This window comes from Nothoprocta perdicaria, unplaced genomic scaffold, assembly GCF_003342845.1.
Source record: "Nothoprocta perdicaria isolate Ctin4 unplaced genomic scaffold, notPer1 scaffold_61, whole genome shotgun sequence".
Lineage (NCBI taxonomy): Eukaryota > Metazoa > Chordata > Aves > Tinamiformes > Tinamidae > Nothoprocta > Nothoprocta perdicaria.
The window spans coordinates 3,821,633-3,849,243 of NW_020455877.1; the positions used below are offsets into that span (position 1 = coordinate 3,821,633).

General features: G+C 39.0%; 1 long non-coding RNA gene across 1 annotated transcript; it reads right to left on the minus strand.

Annotated features, from left to right (window-relative positions):
* Positions 1-66: 66 nt before the first annotated feature.
* Positions 67-16,986, minus strand: LOC112956245. Its single transcript, XR_003251010.1, has 3 exons — positions 16,970-16,986; positions 1,168-1,279; positions 67-283 (listed from the first exon to the last, which is right to left on the minus strand). It is a non-coding gene; the product is annotated as an uncharacterized LOC112956245 (long non-coding RNA).
* Between the last annotated feature and the right edge of the window lie 10,625 nt (positions 16,987-27,611).

Sequence of the window (27,611 nt, forward strand, 5' to 3'; positions counted from 1 at the left end):
TTTTTCTTTTTTTTTTTTTTTTTGATTTCCACTGATGAAACAGGTAGATGTTCAGTCACTTATTTCCTCATTGTGCTCATTCAGGCTGCTCCTTCAGCTCTCCTTCAGATTAGTTCAAGTGAAATAAAAGGATGGCAAAAGTGGTTCAATTTTATTTATATGGCTATATCCAGAGGGATTAAAAATATTCGTATTTTGCAGACACCACATGTAAGCACATGCCTCCATTGCCCTTATCTCAGAAGACAGACATCAGGTGACTGTGTTTCAGGGTACCAGGACACTAAGGGCAGAAGAAACGAAATTGTTATTTCCTGCAAAAATAAAAAAAAAAAAAACAGAAAGTTCTTTGCAAACACAGGACTTAAAGACTGTCACAAGGACCCGCTTTCACATGCAACAACAAAGCCAGGTCTGTGCTTGCAGAGCTCACCCTCACAGACCTTCCTAATCTTTACATAACTCTTCCAGCCACAGTCTCCCTACTCTGTACCAACCACTGTCCTCTTTTCTCACTCTGCTTCTTGAGGGTTTTCCTTATCTCAAATTCCTCTCCAATTTCATCTGGAATGCAATTTTCTGTAGCACTTCATTTCTTCTTTTTGGTGACATGACACTAGCAAACATAGAGACACCAGAGTTGTGAATCATTGTGGATATGTGCAGAATGCTGTATACCTGCTCTGCTAATCTACTTCTCTCTAAAACCAGGCTGAGGTAGGAATACTAATAAGAATTCAAACTGAATCATTTGAAGATTAGAAGTTGTGCATGATCCACGGTTCAGATCTGAAGAAAGGGGAAGGGACTTGCAGGGTGATGCCTTGACATTCACATTCCCACCCACACTACACATATCTCATTGGTTAGACTTCGGACGTAAAAGATTAAAAGGCCTCCTCTAAAAGGAGGTACAAAATTGGCCTCTTTTTCTAACACCTGCCTAAGATATTGCAAAAATCAGTCAGTGTAAAAGGGATGGAGAAGACTTTCCCTTAAGAGAATAGGTTTGTGTTGTTGTTTTTCTATGATAATAGCAAATCTGTCAGCTTGATGTCTTAAGCACCCAGGAATAATAACTCAGTATTCATATGTGGTACCAAATAAAATAAAATTCAGCAAGGAACCAGGATAAAATGATTTCAGCATTTTGGAAAATATATTTACCATTTTATTTTCATACAGTCTGACTGATTTTGAGGTTTTCATTCTTCTAATGATGACCAGGAGCAAAAACATAGATGACAGGAGATTGTCATGTTGAGCTGAGTAGGTTCTGCTGATCACAGAAGAAAGACAATTAAAGTGCTACTCACTAGAATAATGCAATTATTCATCAAAGGAGTGATCTTCTATACAGAAGTGTTTGTACAGTCTGCTGGTGGAAGTTCAATGGCAAACACCCAGTTCTGCATCTGCAGACAGTTTTCATAGCAAGTATTGATGTGAGTGCATTGTGAAATTTGAATGCATCAATCAATGATGTAACAAATTTAAGTCAGACTGTTGTTCCTAGTGGAGAGAAATTTCTGGTTTGAAGGGAGATAAGTATTATAAATCCAAGATAATCTGATTCTGGAAGTATTTTTATAACATGCCTGTGAGGTTTTTTAACTGAGGTTATCATTTTCTTATGTAGAATGAGATAGTCCCCACTCTCTGAAGGGTGAATTTTTTAATTGATTAAAATTACTTATACTTAAGTAATTCTGTGAGTAGTTTGTACTCATATTCCCAGTAATATATTTGACACCAGTTCTGAAAAATCAGTTTAATGACTGGGATAGTCAAAAGTTTCTAACTTTGAAGCAAAGTATTACTCATTTATTAGAATTGCATATTAAGTCTGTTTAATACATTGTCCCAGTTACCATGACTACCTCTAATAAATGTTTGTATACTTCAGCAATGCCTATCTACAGTAAAACCCTTTTATTGACACTCACTTCCTGCTGCATTTGATAAAAATAAACTGAAGCCAGGAACAATTATGATTTAAAGGAAACAGATATCTTATGTCCACACTTTGGAACCTGATTTTTGTTTTGTTTTGTTTTGTTTCTTTTTCAAAATCCCATGGGTTAGCACATACACAGGTAGAGTAGCACATACACAATTAAAGCACGCACAGTGATTTCAGTTGTTGATATAACAGGTAGTGGTAGGGCTAGTGTGTGATTTGTGCCCACAAACACACACTCAGGCAAATGCTACCACCCGGCTCAGTAGTGTGTGAATGTGCAGATCCAAAGCCATGGATGATCTGATCTACTGCTCGTGGCAGATAGACCTGGTGTCTCTCTAGACATACCCCTGGTGACAAACTAGATGACCCCTAGAGATTCCTTCCAATCAACATTTCTATGACTTCTGTCTGTTTTTCTATTATATGAGGTGGGTTTTGTAAGTTTACTATTCTCACATGTTCACATATCTATATGCATTCATACATGTGCTTACATATGCACACAGTAACCACAAGCTGATATTTTTAAGATATTTTAAGAACTTTACACATGTACACAGTTCTTTCCTCTTTACCTCTGCAGACAAGTTCCAAAACAGGATTGTAAATCTCCACTTGACCTCTGTGTATATATCATTTTTGCTCAAATTATGGGTTGTGGCCTCCTTTAGGGGTTGCAAGAGGATTCAGGGGAGGAAGAGTTGCAAAATGTAGAGTGCAGGCATCATCAGCAGCCCAGGTCCTCCAGGGTGGAGGCATGAGTTTAAACAGCTGCTGCAGTAATTTTAGCTGGTTCTTCCTCCCCTGACCAAAAGAAACTGAACTGCTGCCATCTCTGGAGATCACACAAAGATAAAGTAAAACTGTGTCACATTTGGAGGAGGTTTGAGAGGTACTGATGCTATCTGGGCCTTGCAGTGCAAAACTTTAAGGTTAGATGCTTTGGATAGGTTTTCTTATCATTGGCAAGCCTCTATAAGGGCTGACTGATTTTGAAGACTCTAAGAAAGATGTTTTCAAAGAGGAGTGGTTCTTTTGGACAACCTCAATAAATCTTTGGGTATCTGGAAGGCAATGAGAAGGGGAGTATGCCTCTATGGAATAGGGCCAGTCTTCCATTAACTGAATTCTGCTGTGCTGTACTGATGCTAATTTGCAGTTTACGTTATGATGAGAAGAAACTATCATCTTAATTGAAGAGTTGGTTTTATTCTAGGTCTCTCATATACCATAACACCACTGGCAGAAAGAAAAAGAAAAACCTTTGGACCACAGCTTCTTGTTCTTTAGTCAAAGCAAGTCCCTCTAGCAGGTTTGATAAAGTTTACCTTAAAAAATACACAGAACAGGCATATTAGTCCCCTTTAGAAATATTTACTTGTCTAAAAGGATACTTAAAACATACATTTAACTACCTGTATATAAAGCTTACAGGAAAAAAAAAAAAAAAAAAGAAACAAATCCTGCAGATGGTATGTTAACTACCTGGAAAACTGGTGGCTGGTGTGTATCTTTAAGTACCTACTTTACAGTCTTATTATGCAGAAAGAAATCCTCCAGCAACCAATGATAATGCAATGTAAAAACTGTTCAAACATAGCCCAGAATTTACTCTTATGACTTAAACGCACTATTAGGTAGAAATATATATATTAATGGATGATGTGGAATTCCAAATTTACTTAATATCAGTACCCTAAAGATGCGTATGCTTGTTCTAAATGCTCTCTTCTCCCCTCTCCCTACATCTGTCTTCCTAAGTCCTTTCATTTTTCTGTTCTCACCCAAGACACCCTTGCACATGTAACCTTGGACTCTATGGTGCATACCAAACTCACACCTTTTTGTTCACCTCTCCCTGATCCCTGACATTTCTGGCACAGTGCAGTCCTTCCTCTTTCCCAGACCTCAGTTTTCCAGTACATCCTACCTACCTCTGCATGTTTTTTGGCAGAAGGAAGACAGTGGGAATTGGCAGCTGGCAAGCAGCAGGCCCCATCAGTCCAGGGAAGGAAGGAAATTCTGCAGCAAATGGTACAGATGGAGCCTGACCCTATTGTGTTCCCTTGGCCTTGCTGTTCAATGAATAAATCCTTTCCTTAACCCTGAGCAGATTCTGGGGCTGCTGCGAACCCGAGGCTAGTCAACAACTCATTACACAGCTGGAGAATAAGAGTTTTCATTTTAAAATATCTGAAACATCATAGGTTTAGTCTCTCATGAGGAACAAAAGTTTCTGCACACTGAGAAACAGTAAAATGATGGGAAATTACTGAGAGTTATTTTAACAAAGTGTTGAGTAGGAGGCATTCAAGATGAGGAATGCCTGAACATCATTTTTTTTTTGACAAACGTGGCTGTCTTATTGCCACAGATTCCTGGCAAGCAAGAGGTGCAAGCATGGATTAAACATGATATTCAACAAGCTGTTCTAGCAAGAAAAATAAAAGCATAATGTCTAAGAGCTATTTGAAAAAAATCAGGACAGAGCTTTTGAATTAAATTGTAGTTCCTCATAAAATTTGATCTAAGAACATTTATTAAAAGATGCTTTCTATTCAGCCTTAACCAATAACTTCCTGTTTACTTGGAATTGTAGTAAGTGGCTCATTTTCCAATTTCTGTTTTATTTTCTGTTTTCTTAGTTGCTTTTTTTCTCCCCAAATTACCTCAATGACTTGTAAAAGCTGACAGGGAAGTTTGCTCCAAGAACAGAGTTAATGAAGGCAGCAGATTTTGGTTCTGTACAGAATTAGAAAGCTGTGTCCATGGAAACAAAAAGAGAAGTAAAACCTGAGATTCCCCTTTTCTTCTCTGGTGTATGACGTGACCAGAAATAATCAGGGTAGTGATATCTGAGGACAAATATTTTGCTGTAGCAACTCTAATACACAAGGCACCAGGATACTTGCATCAGAAAAGCTCCAACTGGTGACACATACTAAGAGGTAACACCTGCTGTTTCTCCAACTACTGTATCTTGGCACATGGCTTTGAAATGTGTGTCTCTAAGCTAATGGTTTCCAGGTTTGGACAGGTTTTGTCCTGTTGGCTCTGTCTAGATGCAGAAATGAGTTTTGGTGTTGGGTCATTGAAATATATCACAGTAGCACTTTAGACTGAGAGTTAATGCATTATCACAGCTTAAATGTTACTAATGTACCAGACATAGTTTGGGAGATCATATTCTTCGCACAACTATTTACATTTCACTTTCAATTGCAGAGAGCCACCATTTTGCTCTGGAAAATTACAGCATGTTTTCTGATGGAGTTTCAGAAATCCTGATTTGGGGTTGCTTTCTCTCCAGCTATGTTTTTCTTTTCCCAGATTTTCTCATTTTCCATTTAAAACTGTGTGCACATATTAGTTCTCTTTCTCATTAGAAAGCTTTATTTATACTGCATATTTTTAAATCTTTTTTTAAATAAATACCATCTTAACAGGACAACTTATCTGATTTCCCTCTGACAGTAGTCCCAACAACTCTGAGACATCTTCCTTAGTCCTCATCTAGAAATGTTTCGAGAGTAATATCAAAGAAAACAAGGCCACCTTGTTTTCCAACACCTGCTTTCCCTACTCCTTTCAATACAGTTCTTCTGTATCATTCTTTTTGAACCTTCTCTATTTCCTCGAATATACAGTGTGTCTAATGAAATTATTTGTCATAGTCCTTCCATTTTAAACATATATGGGTGCATAACTATTCGGGGAATTTGGAGAAATGATTTAGCAAGCATAGTGACAACTATGAAATATGAGTCACATTGAGATAAAAAATACACACACATATACACGCACACACATACTGATTGTCAGCAGAGATGCAGCTTGATTTAGCTTATTAAAAATCAGATGCCACTAATATTTAGGAGTGCCAGAGGAGTGCTGGGAGTTGGTGTGTTGTCTTTGGTGTATCACTCCCTGAGAGTGCCTGTCTCCAACCCCACCTTGCTCTCTATAGAGGAAGCACCCCATAGAGGAAGTCTTATTCAGCTTTGGGAACAAAGTGCTGAATATTCAAAGCTCTACAGCGAAGCCATGTTTCCCATACTCTAGTGAACTCATACACCTAAAGGTTTCTCCTGCTGAATGCCAGGATACGTACATGTTGCAGGCTTCATCTTTTCTGAACATGTTATTCTGACAGTGGAAAGAGGGAAACAAGAAGTTAAGGTTTGTCACCTACTGCCAACATTTTCAGTCCTTCCAAACTGGGACCATGGAGGCAAGAGATCCAAACTGCATTTTAACCAGTAGTAAGAAACTGAATGCACAAACTCCACCAGACATAGTTTGAGACCTGTTGTTTTCCTCTTTGCTCTTTCAGGTAGTCTTCACCATCAATACTTTCCTTCCTTCCTTCCTTCCTTCCTTTCTTCCTTCCTTCCTTCCTTCCTTCCTTCCTTCCTTCCTTCCCTCCTTCCTTCCTTCCCTCCTTCCTTCCTTCCTTCCTTCCTTCCCTCCTTCCCTCCTTCCCTCCTTCCCTCCTTCCTTCCCTCCTTCCCTCCTTCCTTCCCTCCTTCCTTCCTTCCCTCCCTCCCTTCCCTCTGACTTGGTATCTCCTTTAAATGATGCTGATTTCAGATATAAATCTGTTCAATTGTACTCCCTCATCCCAACCCCGATTGTGCTCCATAACCTGGATCTATCTATGACATGAATGAATATTTAAAGTACCAGTCCAACTAGTGGCCATCAAAAGAAGGTCAACTCTCATTAAAAAAAAAATAATAATAATCAGTCTTTTCTCATTTATATGTATGACTGACTGGAACTGAACTGGAGATACTGAGCTATAGTTATACTGATGGTCATTTTCCATTATGTTGGCTAATCCAGGCTAACTTTATTGTAAAGGTGCCCTGTTGTGTTGTCCTGGTCTAAAACTCTTCCTAGAGTTTTCCTAGAACAAGGAACTAGGCGAGACTTCATTAGTATTCAAAGTGCACCAGAAAAACCTGTCTATCCCATTGCAGAGATTTATTTCCTTTACAACATATCACCTAAGAGAAATAAATTAGGCAGATTGGTTAGTAACACTGCAGCAAGACTGTATCTGATTGAAAATATTCCATCATCACATCTCTTTCCACTCTGAGTAACTTTGCCTTTTATTTGGGATATCTTGCATGGGAAGATGGATATCTGTTCTTTAGAGGAGATTGTCCAAACACTTCTTCGTACTTCCTGAACATATTTTAAGTCTAACCTCAGATGATCATTGTCTTCTCTGCAGTGACAGAGATACCTGAGTGGTGGCTAAACAAGATATCTCCCATTCATTAGAAGCAGCATCAGTTATGCTGCTGCAACGCTCAGGCTAATTAGCCCTGATTGAGAGGCAGAGCGCTATGATAACAGCTGTGCTGCTGCAAGTCCCCCAGATAACCCACGTGCAGAGCTAGCTCCTGAACCTGTGCTGTCTAAACAAATCTGCAATCCTTTCGCTTGTAAGCCATAGAAAACTTTTTAGATGTCCAGGATTGTGAAGCTCTTGGCTTCCCTTTAAAAATCTCTCTGGAAATTCCTCCAATTAGTCATGCATGACTTCATATTTAATAGCCATAATTAAATCATAATTCATCCAGTGCTTCAAAGGCGATCTACACGAACAGCTTTGCTTTCCCTAATAGGATAGTTACTCAAGTCAATAGTTTCTTGGCTATTCCCTACAAGCAACTGAAATGGTAAAAGCAAGATTAACTTCGGGAGAATGCTGAAGCGTACCTCGTTCCAAATGACAGTTCAAGTATTTTAACTTGGACTTTTTTTTTTTTTTTTTTTGCCTGGGGACAACAAAAAGAACTCCTCCTGGTACTGGAGTTGTATTATTCTTCCCAGTTCTCACTTTCTTCAACATGCTCCAGTAATATCTCCATTTCTTTTCAGTAGTTTTGCTTCTAATCGAGAAAAAAAATATATATTTCCTGTATCTGCTTCTTTTCTTTGCCTTATATGGTGAAAATTGCTGCAATGTTTTAGCAATGCCTTTATAAACATATTGTCAGCTTTTAGAAATTTGATAGCTTCTTCCAGCTGCTTCCTGTTTTCCTGGAATAAAAATGATGGATTTGATACTGATTTTTGTTCAGTCTTGCTTTCTGCATGTATCACCTGGTTTACAGAGATGCCAACATGTCATAGCTGAGATGATAGCATCTTGAGTCTGACTACTAAAAGGTGAGACTACTCCTTCCTCAAGAAGCGTGAGCAGATACAGAAGCCAAGCACACTGATGATTTGTTCATGACTACTCAGAAAATTCCACTCAGAGCCAAGGACAGTGTAGATGTCTCAAATAATGCCCAACACCTTAGCCTATACATTATACTTCCAGTGTGTTATTGCTACTTTTTCCATTCCTGTGCCATTTTTAGGTCTTTCAAGGCAAATTCCAGTTTTTCCATTTTTCCTTTGACATCTGTATGATGAAACATGATTAAAGCAATCCAAAAGCCATCTCTCTAATGTGTAATTATTTTTTTTTCAGCAAAGGTACTAAGCACATAGAACATGGACCATTTTTCTTGGGTGTTATTCTTTCTTTCCTTTTTTATTTCTAACTATCTTTTCTTAATCCTGTCAAATTACTTATCCTTCTTTCCATCCATCTGCAAAAATAGATCCTTTCTTTCTGCTCTCCCTGACCAGTTCTACAGATTTTAGAGTTCTTTGATAATACTTTTCCTGCCCTTGACAGAATATTTAACACTATTTGATTAACAATTTGCTTAGGTGTGATTATGCACTGTAATCTTGGTTTATTGGTATACTCATTATTAAGTTCCATATTTTAACTTGCCTAATGACTTCCCTAAGAACTCTTTATTAATCTAACCCTCCTAAAAAGATAACTTTATCAGTTCAAAGAGCATGCATATTTCCTCATTTATCATGACCTGCTTTTCTATTTTGAGATTATGTGCCTTCCACTCTCCCTATTTATTAAAATAAAATCTCCTAAAGTTGTTTGTTTGACAGGCAAGGAGTGGAACTTAAAAGTCAAAAACAAATATATTTGGTTAGATGAAAAATCCATTCAGCCTAATATATCCATTTTGATTCTGACTAAGAAAGGTTGATTAAGCAATAATAGAAGTACAAGCAATTAATTCAGTGATCTTTCCTTGAGATATTCAATTTGTTTTTGACAATCATCTGAGGGACTTCCTGAGCCAGAGATTGCATTCAAAATAGTTGGCAAGTGATGTTCTTGGAAGAGTTCATTCTATCCTTTTTTGAACTGAATTGATCAGCTTCTTCAGATTGAAAATATCTGGTGGCAATGAATTCCGTCAAGTGGTTTTGTTCTGTGTGAAAAACTTCCCTTTTCATATATTTTTTATACTTCACCATTCTATTGGGAATGTTATTGTTTTCTTTAAGTCTTATAATTACAGAATCATGGTTCCCAATATTTCTTCTCTTCACCAGTCCTTTTAAAAGTCATCCAGGAGCACCTGAGGCAAATCCATATAGAGAGTATTTGATTTGGGTACGAAAAGCTCAAATTACAGGCATAGCCTATCAGTTATAAGGTAGGTGGTGTGCTCTCTGTCACTCTCCAGCCATCTGTGTGACTCACTTATGGACTTGTAAAAATGTTATTAAAGTCTGAGAAGTTTGAGGTCACTTTGCAGCTTCTGTCAGAAGAAAATTGCAACAAGAATCTGTGAATCAGAGTCATTTGCAAAAATTTTAAGGGGGAACACAGCATAGCACACCAAGTTCCCTCAGATCTAGCACATCTGGAGCTGAACTGAGATTCTAGGACATGTAGGTAAGAAGCCAGGGAAGTGCCTTTTTAGTATTCAGCCATCTCTGTTACCATATTGCTCAAGAAAAATGAGTAATTACTCCAGCAAGCAGTTTTACATGTTGTGTAGGCAGACTGTCTGTGCTACACTTTAACAGCCTCTAGCTATAAATAACATTATTAGGAAAGCACATTGCCTTAGATGGAGAGAACAGAGATAATCACCTTTCTGACTGTCTAGAAATATATTTAGATTTCATGTTTAAAGTTTAAAAATAGACTCAACAAATGCATTCGGTTTTAAGCATGGAGTAAAGCTTCTTATCCAAATGATACAATTGACACAATAATGCCAACAGTTTATTAATAAAGTTTCAGAACACATTAAAATGCTAGTCAAAATTCAGAAACCTTAAAAGGTTCTTTAGATAAAAGGTCAAAATTGGGATTCTGACAGACTTGTTGGCCAAAGCTGCTGCTCTAGCACCTATCCTCCCGTCGGATACTATTGCCCTGAACCTGAGACACCTGAACCACCACAGATTTCAACCTGGATGTCAATCCATATTGGGTCTGTTTTCTGTAAATACACCAGTCTCAAAACTCTGTCTGGTATTAAGCAAGGTGTTCTGCGTGGCTTCTCTACTGTGTTGGGGACTAAAGCTCTGTATCTGCTGTCCCTGTCGCAAAATCAGGTGGGGGATTATATAGCATGTCCTGCACTTGCCTCATCCCAGAGAAAGTTGGAGGGTGGTGGCTGGTGCCTGTCCTTCATGTCTTTCTTGCTCTTGTTACTTCTTCTCTTCCTTCTTTACATCCCATAAAGTAGGAACAAAGACCCTAAGCCCTAAGCATTGCCTCTGCTTTTGCACTAGTATGCCCATTGCTCCAGGTAAAGCATCTAGGGCCCTTAGTCATGTTGGCTCAGGACAAAAGGCGATTGTCTCACCTGATAGAGTCTCCCCAGGGAAAACCTGGGAAATGTTTGCATTTCACTGGAGAGTCAATGTAACCACACAACATGCTGCTGCGTATGGGTAGCCTCTCTAACATACTTGACAAAACCACCCAAGAAAAGCAGCCTATTTTCATTAAGGCAAGATGAATGCAGCCACTCTGCCCTTTCACCATGCGTGGATGTTGATCCACATCTTTGTTTTGGGCTGTTAGGATATATAGGACAGTCAGTCCTGCCAGAAGCTGTGACATACCCCGTTATATTCATTGCACTCCTCTAAATTGGCTTCTTTAAGTTTGGTCCATCGGCTTCTGAAACAATCACTTTACTCCAAAGCCTGCTGGCCTGATCTGTGCCCATCTGTAAACCAGCAGCAGGCCATCAGCTGTTATTTCCACCAGGCTGCCATGCTGCGTAAAAATTAATTTGCCAAATTTACTGAACTTCTGAGCTATCTATCGAACTATTCCCTCTAGGCTAGACTTCCATTTTCAGTTTGTAGAGACACAAAATAGTTCCACTTATGCCCTGAACCACAGCCTCCCAGCAAACAACAGAAAAGAGGATGTAGCTGCCCTAAGCCCATACAGTATGTTCATTCACAAACAAGATACCTGCTCCAAACACTCCTTGCTATAAATCTCATTTTGGTTGTTTTGCTGACAGAATGGCAATCCCACACCCAGGCACTCCCTGTATGTTCTCAGAAAGCTGTAAAACGAGCTCTCTGAGTCAGGAGTTACACATTGTGGGTAAATACACTTGATAACGGCCCACAGCCTACCCACAAGCCTGGGCTCTGCTGAAATGCCAGGTGTGGGATTTGTGGAGCCCTCTGCAAACTCCACATCAGGTGAGGTCTCCAACATGGGATAGATTATTTTTATAGTTTGACGAAGAGCATAAATAAGGCAATAAATCTGTATTTTTGACCTCCCCATTTGGCTTGTCTAAAAGCAAACACTTGCATCTTCTGTTAAATATCGCAAATTCATCTTTTGTTTTCTGCTTCTGCTCATCATCTGTTTTCCTAATTAGTCCTTGATCTTCATACCCTTCCAAAACTTCATGTCGGCTGCCTCTTTTATGGTTCATCATCTCCATTATTTCTCTTGAAAACATGAATGACAACACAAGAAGAGCAAAACTTAAAATTCTATCCATCAAATCAGGCTATTAAACATAGAAATAAACTCTAAGTGCACCTTCATGTTAGTGATTATATCATATCTACAGTATTAACTGACTAACTGAAAGGACAGGTTATATCCCAGTTGAAAAGAAATGTTTTCTTTAAAAGGTCTGAAGGAAGCAGAGAGTTAGCTTCTAAAAGATATTCTACTTCCTTCTACTTTCCACATATGTAATATTTATTTTAAATTTCAGTGGCTTTATGTATTTGTCAGTTTTACAAACTTCTATGTAAATTGTTTAAATCTCTGATGAATGTATGATATAAGTCCTTCTCTGTGACAAAACCCAGAGGAAAAATGGTATTACAAATTCTTGCCATAGGGATTTGGTTCGTTGATTCAAATAGTAGCAGTTCAAGGTCCCCACATGAAGAAAGAACAACCATCCTTGCTTACACAAAACATTGAGCTAGAGGATAATTCTTGCTCCATGCAATTCTTTTTTCGTTTGATTCTCAAAACATCCACTTTGCCACTACTAAGCTAGGAAATCAGAAGCTTTGTAGAAAGATCTTACTTTAGTTAAACTTATTTATCTCCAGCGAATGAGGCTGTTACTATATGCTTTGGTCAAAAACAGTTTCTCTAAAGCAAGGTGAGTTACACAGACTTTTTGCATAAGCATTTCTAGTAGATTATTTTTAGATATCTTTTTGTTGACATTAATTTCCATGAATATTCCTGATCTAATCTCCTTTCCCACAAAGGGCATGACCCAGCTCTCAGCAAAATGAATGGGAATCTTTCCATTCATTTCAGTAGGACCTAGAGTGATCTCTAAAGATCAATTAGCAGATCATTGTTTAGTTACATGCAAAGCTCTACTAGTGAGGATTTTACAATGATTTTATAAGACAACCATCCATAAACTACAAGTTTGTATATCTTAGCCTTAAACCTCATAATAATTCATAGTCCCATAGGGCAATTCAGGAGATTGCATTATGACTGCCAGTGCTAATATAATCACCAATATCTGGAGAAATATATCATTTATTTGCTGTCATCATTCTTCTTGAAATGGACACTATAAATTCTTAATGATAAGTACCTAAAATAAGTGTCACTGAGCTAATACTGGCTCAAAGTGGAAAACAAACAAGGTATCACATTCTGACATCTTTTTATTACTGTTTCATTATTACACCTAAGGAGAATACTATCTTCTTTTTCAAAAGAAATATTTTTCCAAAGGCGACATTTATATAGATCATAAAATAAATTCTCCTAATTAGAGAAAATGGGAGGAAATCAATGGTGAGGAAAAAATAATGCCCCCCTGTTTTGTTCTTCTCAGAGAGTTACGAATATATTCCAGATAAACAGTTTTCCAGATAAAACATCTTGTGAAAAAAGAAATGTATGCTTTCAAGAATTCTTGAGTTTTTGTTAAATTAGTAAGAGTACGTAAATGGCATTTGAAAAAAAAATATTAATTATAGACCTGAAAATAAGTGGAGAAATCAAACAATATGCAATATGTGTTTACCATATCAAGCCATTCAGATGCCTTTCTTTGATAACATAGCTGTTTTTCAGCTTGAATGGAATGTGCATAAAGCAACTGAAGAGTTTCACTAGGAAATTATTAATTTAATAACGAGTTTGGAAATAAATGAGAGGGAAAAATTACTGAGCATATCATTTGCTCACAGGATGTTTATGAGCCATCAATGTGATATAACTATGAGAAAGGCAAGTGCAATTCCCATGAATCCTTTTCCCAAGAGAGTTAAAAAGACATTCATGTTGTACTTGTGAAACCTGCTCTGCATACATATCTGATTGTTTGTGTTCAAGAAAGATGAACGTAGACTGAAAGACATATAGTGAACAAAGTACTGAGAAGTATTTGAACATAACTTTTCTAGCCAAACTAGAGAAGTTATATATTTGCTATATATATTTTCAATATCTCAGAGGTTTGTATTTGCAATATATCACAGATGATATATTTGCTGTATCTCTGGGTTAAAAACAGAGGACAAAGCAAAACCTGTTGAACTAGAGGATGATGTCAGGATGATTATGACTGAGTATAAATTGGCCATGGGAGTTTAGCCTCAGAACCAGGAAAAGCTTTGGAACAGTTTGTCTTATGTGGGGGATGTGTGACAATAGTTTTATAGAGTAGATTTGCGAATTTGTAAATCAGAAAAAACAACATGGCCACCAGAGATCCACCTCTAAACAAATGGATCACTTCTAAACTAAAGTTTTATATATGGATTTCAGGCATCATTTCACTTAAAATCTTCTGAGGTGCTTTTCATGAGTAGGTGGATGAACCTTGATCACTCAGGGGCCCAACTGTAGTTTTGACGTAAGCCCCTGAGCCCATTGACTGGCAGCAACAATTCAGAAACAGATTTGAAATCATTTTGTGAGACAAGGTAAGAACAGATGTGGTCTTTGACAGAGTATTTTCTCTTACCATGTATTTCGCAGTATGCAGTGTACTGAAGAGATGGGAAAATTATTTTCTCATTCCTTGAGCCTTCACTCCATATTTGCCTTCATAAATATACTCTGTTGCCTTGACCAGAGAAAAAGTATGTGCAAAAAGAGTCATAGAATCATTAAGGCTGAAAGGGACCTTTATAGATTATAATCCAACCCCCCTGCACATGCAGGGTCACCTAGAGCATGTTACACAGGATTGCATCCAAGCGGGTTTTGAAGATCTCCAGAGAAGGAGATTCTACAACCTCTCTTGGCAACCAGTTCCAGTGCTCTATCACCCTCACTGGTAAGAAATTTTTCCTAAAGTTCCTGTGGAACATTTGGCGCTTCAGTTTGTGACCGTTTTCTCTAGTCCTAAAGGAAGTCTTCTACTCCTAAATGAGAGCAGGATAGCTTACATTTTTGACTCACTCTTGCTAACAACTGAATCTAAGATTATTTTCTGAGGACATTAAAAAAATATAGGTAGAAAATACAAAGATAATAGTGTTTCTTCAGTGCATGTGCTGACATTGCCAAGATTTCTGTTCAGTACTATAGCTCTGCTAGGCAACTGTCCGGTTTAATTGTAAAAGCAAGAGTGGAGATTGTTGGGACAATTAATATACCAGCAACATTTTTTTGTATGCCATTTGTTTTTTTCCCCTTCTGCTGAAGAAATTTCATGTACTAATCTTCACTTGTGTTCTGTGAAGTACTGTTACCTTCCTTTGGGAAAAATGACTTATGGAAAAAAAAAAAAAAAAGTAAAAAATATTGTGAACAGATCACAAGCAAGATCTCCAAAGTCCTAGAATAGCATTCTAGCAATTGAATAACACTTTTCTTTCACCCTAACAAACTTCAGCTGAGGTTACTAGGGGTCCCAGCTTGTAAAAGGCCAATGGGATTCAAGCCTGGAGGAGAAAGTACACAGTGAAGCCACATATATTTCCAGTCCATGCAGTTGAAATGACAAACAAAAAGCCATCAATGCTTTCTGTGGCACAGAGGAGATGTGGCTACAGAAAGACTTTTGGCACTCAAGCCTGTTAATTTTGACTCTTTGAATAAAGGCATATGCTGTCCTGGAAAAAAAAAAAAAAAAGCATTCTGCTTCTGTGCTTCTGTTGTCAAAGGTCTTTGCAAGAACAGAGACAGGCAAATACACAAGAAAGCTTAAAGAAGGAAACCTCTGACGCACTACGTGTTTTAGATCTTTATCATTGATTTAACTTGTTCATGGCGAGGAGCTGTTGTTTATAGACCTCATGTTCCTTACTGTTGAATGATTTGGATTGCCTTGATTTATAGAGTAATCAATTGACTATGTTTTTGAGTTTTCTGCTTTGCCTGTCTACCCTGTGGAAGTCACCAAGAAGCTTTTCTGATGTGATACTCTCTGTGGCTTCTCAAATTTCATCTTAAGTCATCAGTTCAGGCCTAAACAGCTACATCAAACCTGTTAGAGATATGGGATGAAGCTATAATCACAGTGCTTTACCTTCAGGAACATGACACTTTGTTAGACTCCTGAACACTCAGTACAATGTGTAGCTATTGTGCAGCACAAACTGTGGCTCAAAAAGGTAGTCTAAACAGACCAGTTAGGAGGCAGTCATGTAGAGTGAGTCAATAAGAAGCACCAAGATTAGGATGTGTTTGAAATCTCCCCTTTTTTGGGAGGAAGCTAAGGTACCTGAGGGAAAAGCTCTCTCAAAATCCTTTAGGTCCACCCCAGGTTGCCTCCCTCAGATACGATGAATCCACACATTTTCCTTGTATGATGTCCCTAGAGAAGTAACCTGTCTTTTAGATTATGGCCTGGTGGTTAGAGGATTTTTTTTTCCTTTTTTTTTTTTTTCCTGTAGGAAATTAAAGCCATATCTTTCCCTGAAGAGTCAGATTGCATGAATACAGAGTATTGTAGGCTATTCAGGCTATTTGTTAGTCTGGGATGAAAAAGACTCTTCTCTCCTTCTGACAAAGCCAGGCTAGTGTGCAGCAAAGAGTTAGATTGGGGAGAAAGAGCAGGAATGACTCCATTGTCCTAGAAGTCACCCTACCCCTTCCAGGAGAGCTCTGCAAGGCTACTGCTACAAAGACTATCTTAGGTCCTTTTGCTCAGAGATCTCTCTATGAATAACATAGAAGTACAGCTTTGGACACCAAGAAAGTTTGGGGCCAAGGAGCTAAGTACATACTAGATTTTCTACCAAAAGGGTTTTTCTGTCATGATTTTGGATTTAACCTCCTGAGATACACACTTAAATCCTGCTTAGGATCAAAATCCTGTGCTGGACATCCTTGGTCCAGCCATATATTCAAGTTGTAAAATCCAAAAGCCAAGTTATGTATGTAGTTGCAGCTTTGCCTACACAAAAATACTCATTAAAAGTGCAAATGAAAGAGGTCACTGGAGGCTACTGTTTTGAGTATGTACTGTGTCAGAGTTTGAACTTTGTAGACTTCAAAGGTTTTGTGCTGCACATAATTGAGAACAGATTTTCACCATATATATCTAAACAGTGTTTCTTTGAACATTTTATCATCAGTTAAATCACCTTAGGTGCGTTAAGTACTGGAAGTGTTAGTCACGTTGGAATAGTAAATAATGCTTAACATATTTATTTAACATTAGTACATACCCAAGGATCCTCTTGACTGAAGCATTTTGATTCTGTCTGTTGCTGTTGGTGATCATGATATCAGTGTTTCCCAGACACTACAGTGCCATTCCTTTTGCAAGTCTGGCAAAAAAAGCATAAAGAAATCGTATGTAGAGGAGCTTCCTGTTCACCCTGAGTTTGGAGGAAAATTGGCAGAAGCCAACTTTGAAGCACAGCTTGGCCATGTTTGGCATCTCCTTCTCTGCTCTGGATGCCAGCAGAGTTCCAAGGTAATCTCACTGCCGCTGTCTTTTTAGCCTCATTTCCTGAGGAAATGAAGCTTTTCTGTCTGTGCTGTCTTCCCATTTGTATCTCAGTTTTTCTATCATTTGCCTCGTACCCCAGTGGTTTTTAAAACTGACAGTTGTTGACAATCAAGACTGACAAAAAGGGAGAGGAAAAAGTTTCCTACAAGCCTTGGAAAATCAGTAGACTGGTAGAGGAAAGAGATTAGTTTATATTCACCTTTTCAGCAAGAAGTTTCAACATGAGCTCACCAAGACCTTCTGGCTGGACAGTTATCAAGCTTGCGTCAGCTATCTGATCAACATACATGTATGCCACAGTATATACAATACCGTGATATCCCAGCTGATAGTTAAAGAATGTGGAGTGACATAAGGGGACGATAGATTAGAGAATTAGGGGAAATAGCAATAAATGAGGACTAGCCTAGCAGACATGAGAGGAATGGAGACAGATAGAAGCGGGAAAGTGTTGTGGACTTTTGAGAGAAACTATGCTTACTTGTGAGAATGTCAGATGAAAATCCATAGGAAGTTAGACTTCCTTATTCTGCTTCTCACAAAACAGCATATGCTACATATTTAGAACTGAACTTGCTCAAAGTATAATGTCAAAGGTACAAAGCTTTCAGAGGATAACCACATTACAGTTTCGTTAGATACCACCTTCATTCCAGATTAGGCCAGGTTTGACAGCGAATATAGTTGCATCTATGCAGTAACTATAATGAGGATGAAAAAGCTAGGCCCTAGCTGAATAACTCCTGGATATTTTAAAACATGAACTATACCTTACTATGGATGAAAGACAGTGGATGAAAGATGAAAGATCAACAGAAGTCTATGCTGGCACATATTTCAGCTTCCTGTTTGCTGTCAGCATCTGATCTTCTCATCATTCATGCTGCATATGTGCTAGCTCACTCGCAGGCTCCCTTCTGAAGTGAAATGACTGGTTTCCTTGGAGAGGAAGCCTGGACGTCGTTGACAGAATAGCTTGATCCAGGCTCTGCTCCAGACAGACAAAATGGACTTGGACTGCAGCAAGTTTAACTCGCTCAGCCCACGTCAGTTGTCTGATGTTATTCCAATAGACTCTGTGTCCTCAAATCCCCTACATACTGCCATGGCACACTCCAAGTGGGCAATACATACTTCGAATGAGTAAACCACAGTCATGTAATGATTATCTCTTGAGGCCGTACAGGACCAAAGGAGACTTGGGCCAAGCCCTCCTCAGAACAGGGCCGTGCTGCTCTAAAGAGAGCTGCTCCTCAGCAATGTGGACAGGAGTCATCTTGCACTATTTGGCCTGAGGTCAGAAATTACTCTTTGGGGCAGCTGCCTCTGTAGCACAGACGTAGACACAGAGAGACCAGAGCAGACGCCAGAGCTCCCAAAAGAATGACTTTGCTGAACTCGCTTTAGGCTTAAGACTGGAATTTGAACTATTCACACTGATAGGTGTGATTCCTCGCAATCAACTTTCACTCAGGAGAGTCACATGGCTCCTCCAGTCCTTCCGTTCAGAGGCCAGTTATAGATACAGGCCAAAATAGATAATGAGGTAATAATTTTATTTTCCTAGTTGTTTAAGAAGAGTGTTAGAAGAGTTAATCCAGGGATCAAAGGTCTTTGTTAACAGAGTCCTTTGAGTCCCATGTGTGGTAGTCACAAAAATAACAGAGAAAATGTGCAGATCCAAAGCTGACAGCCATGACAGAAACCAAATAGGTTGCTACCTTCTAACAAGGATTTAGTACATTTTAAATGTTTGGGTTGGGTTTAATTTTGTTATTTTATGCAATTTATTGTGGAATTCATCCAGCTCCCATATCTTCTTAGGCAAGCAAATCTTTCCAAAGGAGTCTTAAACTCTAATGACGAGTATGGTTATTTGTATGCTAACTAAAGCTTCTATTTATAGGATGATAGAAATATCTCCCAATCAGTAACCCTCTAAGAAACAGGCATTTCATAAAAATAGATTATTAAAAAAAAAAAAAAAAAAGGTATAGACATAGTCTAGGTTAACAAAACACTGATATTCCCAAACCCCCTGGTCAGCCTTATATTTCAGACATTGGAACATTCAGATAGTAAACGCACTGAAACACAGATGCATAAACTTTACATAGCATAAGGAATTCAGCTATTCAGTGAAAGGAGCATTAATATAGTGAATGGTGAAAGAACACAAAAACAAGTGGAGCTTTTTAATGACTCATATAAAATTAAATTAATTGCTTTCTGTGTTACACAGTAAAGCTTGCATAAAGGCACTTACCAGAGGTGTATGTGTGTTTAAAGTGTGTTGATTTAAGATCTGAATTGTTTGAAGATTGACTTGAAAGAATTTCAAAGGATGTAGCTTAATTAAAAATATTCCAAACTTTGCATTCCTTGCAAAACCTTTTGACCCCACACAACATTTAATGCTTGAAAGTGAGGAGTTGACTGACTACTTCTCACTTCACCAGAGGAACCAGTTATCCCTCCCTGATGCAACAACCCTCATAAATTGCTGATAAGTGATCAGTACAATAACCAAAACCAAGCACCTAGGAAAGATTATTATACTGTTAAGAGCCTACTGCACCCTTTCCCAACTGTGTATCCGATCTGTCTCATCCTTTCCGAAATTCCCAGAGAAGAGAGTGCAAGAAAAGGTCTATGTGTTGCAGACTTCACAAAGTCTTGACATTCTCACTGGAGGAGAAATCAAATGGAGCTATCCATTAACAGGCCAGTGAGGAGTCATTAGAGGAACTTCTGCGACCCCCGCTGTTGCTCATGACGGATGGCCTGCTGTCATTCCCTCTGCTGGGGCCCCTCAAAAGGCAGGCTGTTTGCATTCAGTCAACACTTTGCTTTTATAGGCCTGTGGAGCCAAAGATTGCTAGACTTTTGAACCCCAGGCTAACTTCTGTCTGGCTTCAGCCTCATTTTCTGGAGCCAAAATCTTTTTTAACAACTACACAATAACAAGTAATTAGGGTAAGGTCTGCTAATCTTCTCTTTTGAGCCTTCAGGTTATGTATTCAGGATCAGTTGGGGTGAAGGTAGAATTACTGCTATCAAAGCCTGAGGTTACTTTGTAAAAGGGGTTGAACTCTGGGTCAAGGAAATGTTAACTGGACAAAGAAAGATCATGGCAGATAGTGTTAAAATTAAAACTGTCCTACTGAGATAATGCAGAATTGACTGCTTTTTCTCTAGAAACTGAGTAGGAGATATGAAAGGATGGCTAGAGTATTTCTTTAGAAAAGTGAAAGCACAGTTAGCAATAAGGAATATATTGGCTACCTTTGATTTGAGAATTTATTTTTAGTCTCTTTATTCAATAAGAATAAGACAAGAGTAAAAGATCTTTTTCATGACACCTTTTATAAAGGGGGCATCCTGTTTCCTAAAGCTATTTGATTTGCTAAATTAAATAATCTATTTATTTAAGCTTTCCCTCCCAAAAGTCCCAGTGCAGAATTCATTAGAAACAGAGAGATTCCTTCTCTTAACTTCAGGGTCCTGCAGATAAATAGTACTAGCAGTACAGTCAGAAGGATAAAGAAGACTGAACCTTTGTATGCAGTGGAGGAAGCATGTTTCAGATGAGAGCAGTATCCATGAAGGATAACTTGACTAGCAGTTGTGTCCTGTGTTTAATAAGAGAACAGTTTTCATGCCTCTACTGCTTCACATTCAGTAGAGTGCTGAATTTTTTTCAAGCAATTAGCCTAATCACAGAAGATTTTTAAACTTTCAAAATGCAGACACAGATTTGTCTTTAAAATCCATCACGGAACAGGACAGCATCCCTTTCACGATGTGGAGTCTCCAAAATTATTTGTGCTCAGTGCCGTCGAGGACAGCAAGCATGCCACCACCGCCTCACTAGTGTCGTAGCTGGCAGCTCAGGCAGCATCGGTGGGACCTTGTTTGCCCTCGTCACTATGAGCAGCCCATTTGCCTCTTGATGTCAATGGAGTTTTAGTCCCTGTATAGGAGCTGAAGAGCTCAAACATTCAGGGCATCTATTTTATGTGCCAGGTCCACACTGCCACAGCACACTGCACTGACCTCCACTTTCAGGAGAGGGACTGAAATGCTTTGTCTTACATAAGCCTTGGCTTTGGGGTATCTTTGGAAACACTCAGGAACTGATGACAATCAGCATACTGATCAGCACAATCAGTAGGTGGCATTACCTAATGGTTCAGTCCTTGGGGCAAAGATGCATTTAATGGAGCTGCTGACTTAAGCAAGCACAATACAACAGATAACTGCTTTCTGCTTCCAGCCTTAGCTATCAGAAGTATTTTCTTATGTGTCCCGCTCTGGAGGTTCCCAGAGTAATTCACACTTGGTTGGTCTACCAACATGGAAGAAAAAGCATTTTGCAAAAGCGTGATAGCTTGGAGAGAACAACAGTAGCAAGGACATCTCTGAATTTGGTTGGACACTTGAGTGCACAGGAGAAGATGACTCCAGTCCCACATCTTTCCCTCAGGGCAATGGCATATCCAGGCTGTATGTAGAACAAGATGTTTCAGCCTTTCCAGGAAAAAGGATGATAGCCAGATTTTTAAGATCCCTGTCATTTTGCTTCCATCTCCCTGCAGTTTTAGGAACCATAGGTTAGTATCACTTCATGAGCAAATAACTTTTTTGTTCATTAAAAATGCAAACAATCTCCATACATGAACTAAATGAAACAGGTCTCATTAGTCATAGCTTCTTTTGTAATGGGTAGATTTTGAATATATTTACTTCTAATTATACCAAAGTAAAATAATTGGTGATGACTAATCATGGACATGAGGCTTTTTTTTTTTCTTTTTGAAACATTCTTCCAAGAGGGAGATAGAGAATGACAAGTGCTTTTTTATGCTAATTATGGCCATTTGAATTACCCTAGATAGATAGCACAACCACACTGCCAAATTCCACTGAAGCAAAGGGTCTCTTTTTTTTCTGAAACCTACCACAGGATCAGGATGCATTATATGTTCAGACACTGTGATATGTTTCATCAAGGATCAGTTGTGAAGCAACTGCTCCCTGCTAAACTAACAGCAAGGCCAAATGCAGTTGGTGTACAGTGTACTGTACACTAGTACACAGTACTAGCACACTGTACTACTGTAACTAGTACACCTGCACCAGTAAAGCAAAGCTGTATTGGTGTGAATATAACAAATTGGTCTTCAGTCATCTACTGCTCGGAACTGAAACTGTTCATCTACTGGAACAGAAGCCTGCCTCTTAACTAAAATACTGGTACATATACCCCATATCTGGCTAGGTCCTGCAGTATATCATTTGGTCGCTGCCCGTGAAAACTGGCCACCAAAATACCATACAAAACTTCTTCAGTTAGGACAGCTTTTATTTTTAGAATTTGATTTATAAACACATTGGGGCTATTACATAAAAGTTTGTTTAAAATGGGGAAAAAATAAAAAGGTAGAGATAAAATAATGCTGCAGGAAAACATCTGGTCTTCCTCTGAAAGAACTAGTAGTTTTATAAGTAGATGTCATTCCACGTGGTCAGTTAATGAGCCAGTCTGGGGGTCTTGTTTCCATTGTAAAAAAAAAAAAAAAGAAAAAAAAAAAAGAAAAATCTGCTGTGTTCCATCTCATTTTATTTCTTGAAGATTTTTTTACTGTGAACACAATAAAAACAGATATCAGCAGGCAGTTTGCTCATTCAGAAACCTGTCTCTGCAGTTAATGTCCAGAACAGTGAGACCATGGTTTGATTTTATAGCTAAATTTATCTCAGACTAAGTTAATGCCAGAGATACAGTTCTGTCTGCCCTCCTTTGCCATCAATTGCATGCTCTATTCCCAGCATTGCACTGAGTCAGATGCTTTCTTGACCTCATGGCATGCTACATCATGGCTAGGTCACCAGAAAAATGTTGGCATTTTTTTGCAAGGTTTTGCAGACAAACACATGCTTTTGACAACAAAGGAAGAGGTAGGAGGACACAACTGAAAACTGAGAGAAAGAAAGGAAATGGGTTTCCCCTTCAGAGGCCTCTGTTTATTTGACAGCCGGAGTTAACACCAGACTGCATCCTGACTGTCTGCTCTGTCTCAGTATAATGATCATGACTGCCTGTCTTAAAGTCTGATGTTTTCTTTATTTCTGTGCAAACAACAACTTGCCCATCATATTCTTGTTCTTGCATGCACAGACTGAGCAGTTTAGTACTACTCAAGCTTTGTCACACACTCCTTGCCTTGGGCCATAACCCCATATCTACTTCCAACCATCTCTATGTAAAACAGCATTTAGCAAACGTTCCTGTACTGAGTATGAAATAAGCAAGGCCCCTGTCGTTATCCAGGCCTGTGGTTACCAACGGAGCAAAAACCTGCTTGACAGCAATTGTGACTTCTAGGCATACACCTGGAACACAGAAGCAGCTAGAAACTTTGACAGAGGATGAATCAATCCTCATCATAACTCTAAGTAGAAGGCACAAGGAACAGAATCATCTGACATTCAGATAGGAACAATACAGGTCCTTTCTACATTTCTAGAAAAAAAAAAAAAAAAAAAAGCAACTCACATTAACAAGAATACATTAGAAAATCTATTTTTCCTTTTCCTCTAAGTAATAGTACTGAGGCTCATGATTTCTGGACATGATTCATCCCTGGATCACTTCAACTTTCTTACAGGGTCTCTATTTAGCGCTGGCACAGATTGTGAGCCCCATCTCTGGGGGCTCTTGAAAGCAAAGACTGTGGTGCTCTTCAAAGCAAAGGGATAGATAGGAATTTACCAAAATGCCTTGTGATATGGGACTGAGCTGCCCAAATTCCCTATTTGAAGGAATAATCTCACTGAACTCAGTAATCCAATGCTGAGAAGAGCTGCCATTCTGGAATACAGCAACAAGCGTGTTATTTAAATCAAGCCATACTTTGTACCTGAATGTGCAGGACGCACAGTAACAGCAAAATTTTCTTTCAACCTCAGTTAGACATTATCATATTTATTATTCACATCACAATAACGCCCCATAGCTCTAACCATTTCTCATTAGCCTAGGTACTGTATAAACATATCGGATGACTAAATCCCATCACAGGAAGCTTACGTACCCTTTGAAGCATAAAAAATAAGAATTCTGCTAATTTTCCCCCACTGTCATTGACAGGGTCTTTTAAAATGCTAATACTCTAATAACAAACTGAAGTGTGACTTCAGCTACCCTTGTGTAAAGCCACAGGAATGCCATTCATGTAGTCCTAAGCTCCTCAGCACAGAGGTTGGAATATGTATTGTTGGCATGAAGTAAAAACTCTATTACAAGAATGTTATTAAGGCTGTGATGTCAAATGCTTTGAAGAACTTGTACATCTAGCTGCCACCTGAGACAACAAAGCACAAAGTGTAACTGTGGATGAACCCCAGAAGCAGTTACATTTCCTCAGTTCTTGTCTTTCCAGCAGCAACCTCACCCAGGTATCCAGCTTTCTGTCTCTTGACATGTGCATATTCTCCGTTGTCTAACCCCCAAAACTGTTCTTGGATGACTTATCATCTCCTGCTTGCTTTGTCTGGGGAAAACAGGAATGTAAATGGTGTTTATACTGCAAAATGCAGAGACACTTGAGCTAGCTGTGACAACCCTGCTCTGGTGCAGAAACAATATAGCTTTGTACTTGGCGTCTCCATTCTGAGGCAATAGGCCCTGCTTCTCTTCAAAGCTGTCTTGAATGCCACTTGGTATGAAAGCTACATCATGAAGACATGTTGATTAGTTGCTGCCATCTGCCTTCCATCTCCTCTCTGGGATGGACACCCTTTTTATATGGTCCACATAGTGGACCTACATTATTTGCTGCTAATTAACTAACTAATTAACTAGCAACAAATAATCCTGCAAATAAACACCCCATAAATAAAGTGATCAGTTTTCTTCTGTGTTAGCTCCCCAGTCCATATCATGCCAGAGCTGGATGAACACTTGTACTGGTGAAATTCCCCACATGTACAGGGAAGTGGCAGAGAGCAAGACTATGGCTTTGTGTAGCAATTAGTGGTTAAGAATGCTTTGCTGTACTGTTGGACTGCATGTCAGGACCTTCCCTGGACGTTCCTGCACAGCCCTTTGCTCTCTTCCTCTTCTCTTGCTCCTTGCTTCTGTCTCTGTCCAGCTCTCAAGCAAAAATGTGCTATGGCCAACCACTCCACAAGCTCGTCTCACATCTAGGGTGGTTGCTTTGTACTACACAGGTTCTCCATCCCCGTCACTGATGGACCTCTGCATTTCCCAGGTGGCTCTTTCCTCCTCCATCTCTAATGCCTCCCAGCTCCCACGACCTTACTGTGGCAAGGAGTCTGGAGGATCCTGATATGCTGCTGTGGAGATAAAGATTTTCCCTTTCTGTTTTCACATCTCTTTAGGCTGTGGGACTCACTCCAGCTCACCAACACATTCTTGGGATGCCAAAACTCAAGCTGACTCCACACACAAACCAGAATCAAAATAAATATCATAAGTATTGCAATAAAAGTGAAGTCTTGGCACCTAACAATACCTGTAGGTTTTGAATGGTGACATTACTGTTGTACCTAGCCATTACTTCATCTCCATCTTTGTTCTCCTTCTCCAGGTGCCACCTCTTGGAGGCAGCTATGACTGGGAAGTCCCTTCAACCTTGCCATCCTGGCCAGGGGATGTATGCGCCATCACCCTGTGGCTCTGGCAATTCTGCAGCCTGCTCAATACCAAAAGCGTGATGGCCAAATCTGAGTGCTGCCGACTTAAATAAATAAAAATAGAATAGAACAGAATAGTCAGTTTGAGATACAATTGCTTGGCTCGTGCGAATTGTCGCTTTCCAAATGCCAAAAGCCTGGGCAAAGGGAGCTTTTGGTGAAGTAGTGACAGGCACATTCCTGACACACCCTACCAGATTTCATGTCCCTTCCTTCAGGCACAGGGCGCTCAGGCTGCTCAAGAAAACAGTAACAGATTTTGTTACACAGACAAAAAACAAGGCATTTTCTTTAGAGGGAAAAAAAAAAAAAAAAAGTGTGGGGGGCCAGTCTTTCAAGATGACATTTCCAGATGGATTTCATTTCTTTTTATCTTTATAGATCAGCCTGCGGCATCTATATTCAAGTCCAAACAAACTCTGGCAAAGTTGTAAACATCTCAAAAGGAAGTCCTCTTATAAGGAGAAGCGTTGGTTCACCTTAGTAATAGGCATTGCTGTCTGCTCTGTTGGTGATTTATGAGCATAAAAAAGCTTTCGCTCACATACTGAAAAAATGTCACTTAAAACAAAAAGAAATGGAGTGAGGGACTATAAAGGTGTGTGTGAAAGGCTAATTTGTTGGTCCTGATTTATATTGCTAAAGATTGGACACATATCGTCTGTTATTTATAAAAAAAACTCCCTCCACAGGGATGTTTTTACTCGAGGCCTACCACATCACTCGAGGCCTATGTAATGCTTGAAAGGAATAAGAGCTTAGTGTGAGGCTGTGATGTGCAAGGTGAATTTTAGCCTAGGTTAGACGTGCTGAGCTACATTTCTTTACAGAGGCCATGGATGTCTTAGAAACTCCCAAGCAAATGAATGCAATAGGGAAGGTGAATGTACTTTATATTATGACTAAGACAGGAAATCCTAATGAGCAGAGCAACAGCTGAACTCACACTGAATCTGAGTTATTATTTCTTATGTATTACTAGGTACCCAGGACAATAAAGCTGCTGTATTTAAAAACAAGGAGAAAAGTTCTTTCTCACTGTATTGAGACATTTTAACTTCCTAGTTGCATATTTAGTTCAAATTGTATATTACCACATTTGATGAAAAAGTCTCTACAGAAAAGGTTAATCTCCATTACTGATTATGATATAGAGGCAGGTGGTGTTACCAAAGCATTCAAGATTGTCATAACCACCAGACTGGGAGTCTCCAGTGGTAGTTCCCACTTTGTGGGAACTTACTTATCACGTAAGTGTCCAACCCATCAGCTGGACAGCTACTGTGTTTTCACAAATAGTAAATTGGAGTGCTCCTGCGTTGTTTTCATAAGGATATATCCATTAAAGGAGAAAAAAAAATGCCACCTTTAAACTGTAAAGAACTTCTGCCCTGAGTTAACCGAGTGTCAGATATCAATTTGTTTTTCAGATGATTCCACTTCCAGATAGTAATTTTTTTTCCTGCAAAGTTGAGATTAGCAGGAGAAAGAGAGAAAGAGTTGGGAAGATAAAAGAGAAGGAGAGGAAGAGAGACAGGAAGAGAGGAAGACAGAAAGACACACACAGAGAAAGAGAAAGAGAGAAAAGGAAGGAGGGAAGGAGGGAAGGAGGGAAGGAGGGAAGGAGGGAAGGA